The sequence below is a fragment of the Anabrus simplex genome, chromosome 4, assembly GCF_040414725.1.
Source record: "Anabrus simplex isolate iqAnaSimp1 chromosome 4, ASM4041472v1, whole genome shotgun sequence".
NCBI classification, from domain to species: domain Eukaryota; kingdom Metazoa; phylum Arthropoda; class Insecta; order Orthoptera; family Tettigoniidae; genus Anabrus; species Anabrus simplex.
Window position 1 is genome coordinate 199568716 of NC_090268.1, and position 8744 is coordinate 199577459.

General features: G+C 42.1%; 1 pseudogene; it reads left to right on the plus strand.

The window, feature by feature from the left end:
- The first annotated feature begins 3632 nt into the window (after positions 1-3632).
- On the plus strand, positions 3633-4352 carry LOC136872224 (CD63 antigen pseudogene; annotated as a pseudogene).
- The last annotated feature ends 4392 nt before the right edge of the window (positions 4353-8744 follow it).

The window sequence follows — 8744 nt, forward strand, 5'->3', positions numbered from 1 at the left end:
TATTTCCACATGGTAAAATTCGTCTATTTGTCCGCCTCTGTGGTGTAGTGGTTAGCGTGATTAGCTGCCACCCCCGGAGGCCCGGGTTCGATTCCAGGCTCTGCCACGAAATTTGAAAAGTGGTATGAGGGCTGGAACGGGGTCCACTCAGCCTCGGGAGGTCAACTGAGTAGAGGTGGGTTCGATTCCCACCTCAGCCATCCTGGAAGTGGTTTTCCGTGGTTTCCCACTTCTCCTCCAGGCGAATGCCGGGATGGTACCTAACATAAGGCCACGGCCGCTTCCTTCCCTCTTCCTTGCCTATCCCTTCCAATCTTCCCATCCCTCCACAAGGCCCCTGTTCAGCATAGCAGGTGAGGCCGCCTGGGCGAGGTACTGGTCATACTCCCCAGTTGTATCCCCCGACCAAGAGTCTGAAGCTCCAGGACACTGCCCTTGAGGCGGTAGAGGTGGGATCCCTCGCTAAGTCCGAGGGAAAAACCGAACCTGGAGGGTAAACAGATGATGATGATGATGATGAAAATTCGTCTATTTTCCATAAAAAAAAACAACGAGCTTGGAGGAAAATCCAAGAAACGGGGTTTCAGGATGCGTACAATAATCAGGACGACAATAGAATAAGACAAAAGTTCGGTGAGTTAGTGTAGTTTGGTCTTCGTACCCGTGAAGGGCGTTTCGTCCAATTTCGATAATTTGTTTCCGATTATCCACAGACAAATGACAAATTTTGATAAATATTTCCAGAGACCAGAAGCCTCCGTGGCTCAGGCGGTAGCGCGCTGGCCTCTCACCGTTGGGTTCCGCGGTTCAAATCCCGGTCACTCCAAGTGAGATTTGTGCTGGACAAAGCGGAGGCGGTATAGGTTTTTCTCCGGGTACTCCGGTTTTCCTGTCATATTTCATTCCAGTAACACTCTCCAATATTAGTTCGTTTCATCTGTCATTCCTTAATCATTGCCCCAGAGGAGTGCGATAGGCTTCGGCAGCCGGCAAAATTCCTATCCTCGCCGCTAGATGGGGCTTCATTCATTCCATTCCTGACGCGGTCGAATGACTGGAAACAAGCTGTGGATTTTCATTTTCACTTTCAGAGAACATTATATTATATGGAACCAACTTCAAGCAGATAGAAACAATGAAGCACAGAATCGTGGGACACCATGTTCGTAACTATTGTAGCTAATAAAAGAAACGCATCATTATATAAGCTAATACACCAAATGCGTAAGGAACAATCAGATGTTGACACGATAGCCCCCGAGGGGTCAAGATATAGGGCATCGAAGCAAATATTATTTGATCGAAATCTTCTTCATCACTGGCATGTTCATCAAAACTGTCAAAACTGCTCACCCATTCTTGTTGCACGGAATTCATGCGGTAAAACACGAAGATAAGCTAGTGACTTTGGTTTTGAGGGATATTTCCTCTAGCGTATCGGATACATATTCCATTTCAGTGACTCACGCAACGGAAGGAACGGAAGCAAACTTGATGTTACACCCTCCAGCTCCTGCTGGCGTATTTGTGGACCCTCAAGAGGCTCGTTCTATGCCGTTCTCTTTATGCTATTACAACACTTCATACACGTCTTCTTGCGCTGGTGAATGTTGATGATCGGCTCCCTTAAAATCCCGCACAACGTTAACATCCGGCGCTGTTGTAATAGCCCGTCTCGTACAATATGATTTTCTTCTACAAATCAATCAATCAATCAATCAATCAATCAATCAATCAATCAATCAATCAATCAATCAATCAATCAATCAATCAATCAATCAATCAATCACCACTGATCTGCATTTAGGTCAGTCGCCCAGGTGGCAGATCCCCTATCTGTTGCTTACCTAGTCTTTTCTTAAATAATTGCAAAGAATTTGGAAAAACTGAACATCACCTTTGGTAAATTAATCCAATCCCTGACTCCTCTTCCTTTAAACCAGGGCCTCGCAAACGCCCAAAATCTCACGCGTGCAAATAGCGGCGCAGAGTTCCTGTGCACAGTGCATCAGTTCCGCTCGGCTCGGCTCGGCTCGGACCAACGCTTCGTCTCTGGGCTACTTGGCTAAGCTCGGCTCAACTCGGCTCGGATTTGGAGGGTTACGGAGCAAGTGAGGAAGAGGGAGACAGGGGGAGCGAGCGAGACAGGTGTGGGGAAGGAGAGAGAAAGCGCTATTGCTCCAAATCGAGGAGTGGGGGTCTGCACTCTAGGCAACCAAGCGAAGTCGTCTTTTGCACCGTGCACAGTGCATGCACCCTGAGAGGCCCTGCTTTAAACGAATATTTGCCCCCATTTTTCCTCTTTTTGTCTTTTATACCTTTTTATATCATTATATTGTGACCCTTCCTACTTTTAAAAACACCAGTCCAATTTATTTCTCTACAATGTCATTCTACGCCATCTATCCACTGACAGCTCGGAATATACCACATAGTCGAGCAGCTCGTCTCCTTTCTCCCAATTCCTCCAACCCAAACTTTGCATCCCCTAAGGGTGGAGGCGGTAGAATAACACACACAGTATCCCCTGCCTGTCGTAAGAGGCGACTAAAAGGGGCCTCAGGGGCTCTGAATTTTGGAGCGTGGGTTGGCGACCACGAGGCGCTTAGCTAAGTCCTGGCATTGCTTTCACTTATTTGTGTCAGGCTCCTCACTTTCATCTATCCTATCCGACCTTCCTTGTCCAACTCTTGCTCTTTTCCGACCCCGGTGGTGTTAGGCCTCGACTGCTCTACTTCCTCTTAAAACAATAATCACCACCACCACCACCACAAAACTTTGCAACATTTTAGTATCGCTGCTTTTATCGGGAATCACCCAGAAATATCGAGCTGCTTTTCTTTGGATTTTTTCCAGTTCTCGAATCAAGCAATACTAGCGAGGGCCCCATACACTGGAACCATACTCTAGTTCGGGTCTTACCAGAGTATACGCCCTCTCCTTTAGATCATTATTACTATTCCTAAATACCCTCATAATCATGTGCAGGGATCTGTACCCTTTATTCACAATCCCATTTTTGTGATTACCCCAATGAAGATATTTTCTTATATTAACGCCTAGGTGCTTACAGCGAAGGAACTTTCATAGTTTTCTTCTGTGACCATTTCTCGAGTGCAAGTTGTACAGAAATCATCTGTAGACTAAAATCGATCCATTTCTTTCACTTTGGTTAATTTCTCCCCAATCGTCCATAAGACCTGAGTTATTTACGCTTACGTAATATATTTAGAACCAATTCTGATTTATGAGCAAACTCTATACGAACCATTACCATGACAATGGGAATATTGTTGGGTGAATGTTCCTAAGAATGGAATATATTCAACGAATTATCAATGGGCTAATATCCTTGGATGACTTTACTTGGAAGAATTACTCTGGGCGAATTTTCCCTTGTGTGAGAAATTCATGGATTTTGCCTGACCCCCGAAAATGGGCGTGTGTCCTACAGGTTGGTGCGTTTTATAACCAGCAAATACGATACTTCAGATTCTGTTTTTAGTTATTAAGCCTAGATCGTGTCGAGTACATAATAGTAGGTGCACCCCAGTTGATCAGCCAGGTTCAGTCTACGGAAGAGTGCGTGTTGATAGTTTCTCGAAGCCTAGTTGCTCACAAGACTTGTCGCAATGAGTTTACCTCTAAGCTCTACTTGTATGAAGTATTTTCTATTTATTTTTAACCTCATTTTCTTGATAACTGGAATTTCTGTTCTTACCGTTGGAAGTGTTGTTCAGAAGCATTATAACGAGTATTATAATATACTGGATGAGAGGTTCTTCTCTGTTCCTGCGCTTCTTATTGCAACCGGTATCATAATCCTAACAATATCCATTTTTGGATGTTGTGGAACTTTAAAGGAAATCCACTGGATGATCATTACTTTCTCCATCTTCCTGATCATGATCTTCATTTTGGAACTGGCTGCTGGAATTGCTGGGTATATTTTAGAAGATCTAACTGTTGAGGTTGTAACAAATGGACTGAACACATCTATGAAAAAGTATAAAACGGACTACGCTACACGTGATATGTGGGAAGTGGTGCAGAAGGAATTCTCTTGCTGTGGGATAAACAATTCGACTGACTGGATGAATATTAGTGGTACAAAAGGTCTTCCATATTCGTGTTGTACATTCAACAATACTGATTTTGGCAACTTCACTTGCATTGATGGTTCTGACAATGTCCATACAACAGGCTGTCTGGAAGCAATTGGAGATTTCATTGCTCAGAATGCTGTTGCTCTGGGTGGAGTAGGCATTGGTATTGCCTTGGTTCAACTGCTGGGAATTGTTTTAGCCTGCAGCCTTGCACACTCAATCAGAAAGCACTATGAAACCGTCTAAGAGGAGTTGAGAGAATTTGTGTATGTATGTGTGCGTGCGTGGGTGCGTATGTGCGAGTGTCCAATATATAATCTCTTCTGAGGAACGGATGAAATAATTTCAATCTTATTATAATGTGTTTAGTTACTATTTTTATGAGTGAAATTAGATTAATTTACTTTTGTATTCAAAGATATTATTGTGTAAACTCTTTGTCTATTGGTGATGTGTAACAAAAAAGTGCTATTAGTTCGGAAACAAAGGTTGGCTCCTGATCGATAGTTGCTCGTAAGTCATCACCCCAGTTGGCTCCAGGATCACGTACAATCTGGCTTCCACTGTTTTCTTACAGCGTCGTCCATGCATATTTCGCATGCTATAGGTTTGGCCAACGAAACAAAAACAAAAGAAATTAATTGTAATTATGTTGACCGAAGGACAACGAAGTTTATACGGTCAGAAAATAAAACTGTCCTGTTCGCATGATTTCGCACAGATTGCGCGCGAGTCAAACGTCAGTCAGTCACAAGCGTTCAGTTGGTAACGTGTTTTACAACTGCCGTTGTTTGAAATGAGGGAGTTCAGATGGGACCAACAACGGTCAATGCCGTTTGTTCGGTAGTACAGTAAATTCACGGCAGTATGTTATATGTTCAATGGTTTTTAAATTCAGCTTCCACAAAGTTTTCACATGACGATATAAAGCGCTGGAAATGCGTAAAAAAGATGTTATCAATTACAATGTATATATTTTCCCAAAAATGAAATATCTTGCTACAAATTAAGTCATGGTCATGAAAAGGAATCACACAATGCACTTAGAACAACTAAGTTAAGACAAAATATAATCGGAGATACCTATGAAAATCCTTCACAGTTATTACATTGTTAATAAGAAAATGATAGCGCATAAACTCTAAAAACACATTAATTGAAGACCTCCCCGGAATAAGGATGTAGCCAACAAATCCGTAATATTTTACGAGAGAGTAAACTGGGTTTTGGTGTTCATTTCATTGTATACACGTGAAGCAATTGCATATCCAAGTGTATAAATGAGTTAATCTATAAAAATATTTTATTGTTATAAGAGAATATTTTAAAATTAATGTAGGAGTTGGAGTTAATACAATAGAAAATAATCTGCAAGTATGTCGTATGTTTGTATATAACAGAAGAGAAATCTTGAACGTGCCCTTGGAACACAAATTATAGTGTAACAATAACGATAACAATAACAATGATAATGTCAGGAAAGAGTTGAAAATATAGATAATTTCGTCTATTGCCCTTATTTAAATGATCTGTTACATTTGGTGATAAACCAACACAAGTTCTTACACCACGGAGGACAAAGTTCTGCTGGCTGAGCTTGAAGTTCAAATGTAAGACATAAGATGACACCACAGCATAGATGCGAGATGCTACACCCTACTTCCACTGAAATCTCACTTTTCAAACATTTGTAGGTTACATCCTTATTCCGGGGAGATCTTCAATAAGAAAAATTTACAAAAAGGGAGGCCACAGTCTCACCAAATTTACCTAAAAATTAGAAGAACTTCCCGGCAGGGTCGGGAATTTTAAACATTTGTCAGTGGGAGGAATTAGGACAAGAACTGTGTCCGTGTATTCACCATGTGAGGGTGCAGATGAGGATGAAGTTGACAAGTTTTATGAAGCATTGAGTGACATCGTGGTCAGGGTCAACAGCAAGGATAGAATAGTGCTAATGGGCGATTTCAATGCGAGAGTTGGGAATAGAACTGAAGGATATGAAAGGGTGATTGGTAAATGTGGGGAAGATATGGAAGCTAATGGGAATGGGAAGCGTTTGCTGGACTTCTGTGCTAGTATGGGTTTAGCTGTTACGAATACATTCTTCAAGCATAAGGCTATTCACCGCTACACATGGGAGGCTAGGGGCACCAGATCCATAATAGACTATATCTTAACAGACTTTGAATTCAGGAAATCTTTTAGGAATGTACGAGTTTTTCGGGGATTTTTCGATGATACAGACCATTATCTGATCTGTAGTGAACTAAGTATCTCTAGGCCTAGGGTAGAGAAAGTGAAATCTGTCTGCAAACGAATAAGGGTAGAAAATCTCCAGGACGAGGAAATTAGACAGAAGTACATGGATATGATTAGTGAGAAGTTTCGAACAGTAGATAGTAAGCAGGTTCAGGATATAGAAAGTGAATGGGTGGCATACAGGGATGCTGTAGTAGAAACAGCAAGGGAATGCCTAGGAACAACTGTGTGTAAAGATGGGAAAAGGCAAACATCTTGGTGGAATGATGAAGTGAGAGCAGCCTGTAAACGTAAAAAGAACGCTTATCAGAATTGGCTCCAAACAAGGGCCGAGGCAGACAGGGATTTGTACGTAGATGAAAGAAACAGAGCGAAACAAATAATTGTTGAATCCAAAAAGAAGTCATGGAAGATTTTGGTAATAACCTGGAAAGGCTAGGTCAAGCAGCAGGGAAACCTTTCTGGACAGTAATAAAGAATCTTAGGAAGGGAGGGAAAAAGGAAATGAACAGTGTTTTGAGTAATTCAGGTGAACTCATAACAGATCCCAGGGAATCACTGGAGAGATGGAGGGAATATTTTGAACATCTTCTCAATGTAAGAGGAAATCACCATGGTGGTGTTGCAAACAGTCAAGCTCAAGGGGAGGAGGAAAATGATGTTGGTGAAATTATGCTTGAGGAAGTGGAAAGGATAGTAAATAAACTCCATTGTCATAAGGCAGCAGAAATAGATGAAATTAAACCTGAAATGGTGAAGTATAGTGGGAAGGCAGGAATGAAATGGCTTCATAGAGTAGTCAAATTAGCGTGGAGTGTTGGTAAGGTATCTTCAGATTGGACAAAAGCAGTGATTGCACCTATCTATAAGCAAGGGAACAGGAAGGATTGCAACAACTATCGAGGTATCTCATTGATTAGTATACCAGGCAAAGTATTCACAGGCATCTTAGAAGGGAGGGTGCGATCAGTCGTTGAGAGGAAGTTGGATGAAAACCATTGTGGTTTCAGACCACAGAGAGGCTGTCAGGATCAGATTTTCAGTATGCGCCAGGTAATTGAAAAATGCTACGAGAGGAATAGGCAGTTGTGTTTATGTTTCGTAGATCTAGAGAAAGCATATGGCAGGGTACCGAGGGAAAAGATGTTCACTATACTGGGGGACTATGCAATTAAAGGTAGATAATTAAAATCAATCAAAGGCATTTATGTTGACAATTGGGCTTCAGTGAGAATTGATGGTAGAATGAGTTCTTGGTTCAGGGTACTTACAGGAGTTAGACAAGGCTGTAATCTTTCACCTTTGCTGTTTGTAGTTTGCATGGATCATATGCTGAAAGGTATAAAATGGCAGGGAGGGATTCAGTTGGGTGGAAATGTAGTAAGCAGCCTGGCCCATGCTGACGACTTGGTCTTAATGGCAGACTGTGCCGAAAGCCTGCAGTCTAACATCTTGGAACTTGAAAATAGGTGCAATGAGTATGGTATGAAAATTAGCCTCTCGAAGACTAAATTGATGTCAGTAGGTATGAAATCCAACAGAATTGAATGTCAGATTGGTGATACAAAGCTAGAACAGGTCGATAATTTCAAGTATTTAGGTTGTGTGTTTTCCCAGAATGGTAATATAGTAAGTGAGATTGAATCAAGGTGTAGTAAAGCTAATGCAGTGAGCTCGCAGTTGCAATCAGCAGTATTCTGTAAGAAGGAAGTCAGCTCCCAGACGAAACTATCTTTACATCGGTGTGTTTTCAGACCAACTTTGCTTTATGGGAGCGAAAGCTGGGTGGACTCAGGATATCTTATTCATAAGTTAGAAGTAACAGACATGAAAGTAGCAAGAATGATTGCTGGTACAACCAGGTGGGAACAATGGCAGGAGGGTACTCGAAATGAGGAGATAAAGGCTAATTTAGGAATGAACTCGATGGATGAAGCTGTACGCATAAACCGGCTTCGGTGGTGGGGTCATGTGAGGCGAATGGAGGAGGATAGGTTACCTAGGAGAATAATGGACTCTGTCATGGAGGGTAAGAGAAGTAGAGGGAGACCAAGACGACGATGGTTAGACTCTGTTTCTAACGATTTAAAGATAAGAGGTATAGAACTAAATGAGGCCACAACACTAGTTGCAAATCGAGGACTGTGGCGACGTTTAGTAAATTCTCAGAGGCTTGCAGACTGAACGCTGAAAGGCATAACAGTCTATAATGATAATGTATGTATGTATGTATGTATGGTTAATTTCCCTGGCTCAGGGGCTGGGTATTTGTGTTGTCTTCATCATCATTTCATCCTCATCACGACGCGCAGGTCACCTACGGATGTCAAATCAAAAAACCTGCACCTGGCGAGCCGAAACCGTCCTGGGATCTCC